We start from the raw sequence: 4,407 nt of genomic DNA, 5'->3' as shown, positions 1-4,407 counted from the left end.
CTGTGGGACTGGGGACCACCTTGTTGGGTAGGTCTTCTACTAGGAAATTTCATCCCCAGGGACGAGTGCTTCAGCTTAGGGTTTGATGCCTGCCTTACACTTGCCCTCACCCTTATTTGCATAAATACAATGACATCCAAGCAAGCATAACTTTCCGTCCAGAAGTCTTTCTGTTTTGAGCTATCAGAACATCGGATACTGATCTTTTGAGGGGAGGATGTAAAGCAGGGTGGGTGGGGAGGCAATAGTGGAAGAGTATTGAGAGAATCAGATTCTATCTACACGTCTTACTATGGATGTCATTGTAAGAAATGAGATGGTCTGGAGAGGTAGAGTGTCTCAGTACTTAACCATGTTGGAATATAGGTATGGGTTAACACAAAGTTGACTTTCAGGGGTACAGATCAAAGAACTATGTTTTATGCTAGTCTGAGTGCCAATATGTATACATTATAAGTTGAAAAACTGTATAAGGTATCTAGGACAGCTTTTAGTAATTTTTTAAAGTATTTAAAACTGTAGAAACTTGATTTTTTAGTATAAAATTTAATAGTAATTTAGAAAAATTTCTTACCATTTCTGCTTAGTTATAATTTATTTAGTAAACATTGCAATGTGGAGGCAATTTCTTTTTTACAAAATGTGCAATGCACAGTGCTTGACTTCAAGAGCATGTAATATAGTACAGGGACTGAAAAAATATACACCAGTAACTATAGTATGATAGATTCAAATAAAGTGATAAGGGATTTCAGAGAATTGGTTTGGATTTAGGCTAACTGGGAAAGATATATTAGAGGAGGTAGGATTTAAACTGGGATTTGTAATAGAGACAGATTTCAGGATGCCAGCTGGTAATGACTGGCATTCCAAGTAAAAGAAATATGTGTTAAAAGCATGCAGCTAAAATAAAGTAAAATAGTGGGTAGTTTAGGTTGTCAAAAGCCAAGTTTATAATATATGAGGAGTGGGAACTAACCTGATAAGGTCTTGGAGGACCCTGAGCCAGGCTAAAGAGTGTGGACTTTACATAATGGGGAAGCCCGGAAACCTCTGGAGTGGCACAGTTGAATGACAGAGTGGTGCATTAGGAAGGTAAGTCTGATAGCAGTCTGGGGTAGAACATCAGGAAGAGAGAGATAAAGAGGAAAGCAGAAAGCAAGGTAATGAGATTTTTATTGTGGTGGTGGTTTAGGATAGGGCAGACTTAATGGATGTGTAACCCAAAGGGAAGACCAGTGAGAAGTGAAAATTAAAAGCAAAAATGCGACAAAGTCTCAAATGAGGGAGGAGAATGTCAAGACCATAAGTGGAAGGGTTAGTCTTAGGAGGAGTAGTGTCAAAGTGACACCTGTTACCACCTCCAGTGAAGCTATGGAGGCTAGCAAACAGCATAATAATATAACACATTCCACTGCTTGTAGGTGTCGGGGTTGCCAATAAAGACATGACTCATAGAGGCACTGTATAGAACAGCATTTACTTACATGAAGAGTAGCAGAATAAGATCAGTTTCAATAGTGGGCATCAGCCTGCCCTGACCTATGGGTCATTCCTTATAGCCAATGCTGGAAGGTGAGCTACACACACCCCTTTCATGCTGCGGGTCAGGGACACCAGTTCTTCCCTGCCAGGAACAGATATAGCAGTGGGGTTGGTCAGGTGCCATATGACATATATAGATAAGCAGAACAATGAGGTAATGCACTTGGAGCCCTAACAGGGAGATATCACCAAACAAGGCATAACGCCCAGTACAGAGTGTGCTATCTCCCTGTAAGGAGATGTCCTAGGCCTGTGGCCCTGATTGGGCAGACTGGAGAAGGGGCAGAGAGCTGCTAGAGGGTTGTTCTCCCAAAAAGTAGGAATACTGACTTCCCCATCCCACCCTCACCTAGTCTGAGACTTGAAAAAGGAGGAGAAGAAGAAATTTTAATCATGGACTAAGGGGAACAGTTGAAGGCGCTAACAGGCGAGACAAGGATTTCCTAGCATTGGTCCCTATGTCTTGAGTCACCTGCCAAACACAAGAGAAGCATAAATAAGTTTTAATTCTGGTTTCAAACCTAAAAAATTCAGCCAAATGTGGCTCAGCCTTAAGAAGGTAGAAATTTTAATCCATATAAAACTCACTAGTTTCCTATTTTCAAGGAAGAGGAGCTCTTGTTAAAATAAAAAACCTTGCTTAGCTGCATATGATAACGGTTTCAGTAATTCTGTAGGCCCCAGCTTGGGAGCACTGTTGCAGATAATGTGGATTTTTTTACCCATCTATCCCTTCCCCAGTTTCACAGGGATTTTGTGAGGATAAATAAAACAAGATAGTACATGTAAATATATTTTGCCTATAAAAAGCTGCTATGTGGATATTACAGGTCTATAAAAATGTGCTATGTGGATATTACAACACGTCAGAATAATCTGGGATTGTTTTGTTCTTTATAACTTATACTCAACCTTCTTATGAAAATAATTCAAAACAATTTAAGATGGCTTATCATTTTTAAGAGCTTTCCATATGCATTGAAGAAAGGAGTAGTGGGAAATAAGATACTTTAAACTAAGCATGGTGTGCCGGTAATAATGGTCCACCAAACTGACACACTTAACACTGTTGACGTGCCCACCATTACAGCACTGGGAGTCAGACCATCTAGGGCTCGTCCAGGGAACAAACTACAATTACTGCCTTCTCAGACATATTAATCCTGGGAGAACTTACCTTTTGAGGTGAACCATTTAGGGGGCATGTTTCTATCTAAGGTTTTGAGAAAGACAGGTTTTCTTGCCACATTTAAGCATCCATCCATCTAGTACATATTGGCACATTACTATATGTACCCAGTTCTGCCATTACAGAAAGGGAGAAATGTGAAAATTGGGAAGAGACGTCTCGTTTTCAAATGATGAACATTACTGCTATCTCCCATCACATGCTTATATCACATGGCAAGTTAGTGTGCTTGGCAAAAAGAACAAGTGTGTGCTTCGTTTATGAGCTTTATTTGCTGTCCTAGGATACATTTAAGTGTTTGTTTTTTCCCAAAATTTAGACAGTAGACATGTTTTCTGTGTTCTCATAACTCTTTAATTATATTCGCTAGTTGATACTGGTGTTAATAAGATTAATAAGACTTCCTAAAACCCTGAATGTGTATGGTCTCAGTGGCTTATAAATATCACGATCAAGGCAGCTCTTAGCATACTTCCTCCATCTGTCACTAGGGCATCTGACGAGTGCTTACTCTACTGCAGGTACTGTAATAAGTCTCTACATGAGTTTTCGCATAACAATCTTATTAGGTAGTTATCATTACCTCTACAGACAAGTATAAGAGCATGCACAATTTTTTCTAAAACTACAGCTAATAAAACCCAAATATGTACACATACAGGAGTCCCTGGGTGGTGCAAACAGTTAACATGCTCAGCTGCTAAAAGAAAAGTTGGGAGTTCAAGTCCACCCAGAGGTGCCTTGGAGAAAGGCCTGGAAATCTACTTCCAAAACATCAGCCATTGAAAACCCTATGGAACACAGTTCTTCTCTGACACACATGGGACCACCATGAGTAGGAACTGGCTCGATGGCACTGGTAAAAAATAATTGTTAGCAAGTTTTCCTATTACATTACTGTATTTTTACGCAAATAACATGCACCTCCTACGTTTGTTTGCCAACTGCGCACTGCCCCCCACCCCTGGGAGTTGTTTTCCTAAGCACACTATGCTAATTTTTTTTTTTCTTACAGAAACATGTGAAAAAAAATTGGCCTAGCAGTGCTTACAAAAATATCTTGCAGGGGGAGGGCACGGGTGGCAAACAAACATAGAAAGCATGTGTTATTTGCTTAAAAATACAGTATATCATTATTTAAATTTTAATGAAGTCAACTTCCACTGGCTTGCCAAGATGACGCAACAGAGACTTGATTTTTCCTTCCACCAGAAACAAATAAAATATTGAATAAGATATATGAAACAATGCATTGCAGGACATTGGCTATTAGGCAATGGCGAATAGTAATTCCTGAGAGATGAGAAAAAAATAAGATGAGCTCTATGAGTATTCAGTTGTTTATTGATCCGTGCATGCATGTAAGGATCCCTGGAGGTCAGGGAAAGAACCATCCGAAAAGGATTAGAAATAACAGTGCTCAAAAATATTTTCACTCAGGGCCAGAAATATTTTCTGTTCTCCAACTAAAAGTCAGAGATAGTGAGATTGGATAAAAAAGCAAGATGAACTATATACTGTCTACAAGAAATCCACTTTATAAGGACACAAATAAGATAAAAGTAAAAGGATGGAAAAATATATACCATGTGTGATGGTTAAGGTGTTGTGTCTCTTCCTGGGCCATGATTCTCAGTGGTTTGGCAGTTATGTAATGATGTAGTTTGGCAGTT

The sequence above is a fragment of the Trichechus manatus genome, unplaced genomic scaffold (genome assembly GCF_000243295.1).
Source record: "Trichechus manatus latirostris isolate Lorelei unplaced genomic scaffold, TriManLat1.0 scaffold00043, whole genome shotgun sequence".
In the NCBI taxonomy this organism is placed as follows: Eukaryota; Metazoa; Chordata; class Mammalia; order Sirenia; family Trichechidae; genus Trichechus; species Trichechus manatus.
This window is presented reverse-complemented; position numbering follows the sequence as displayed.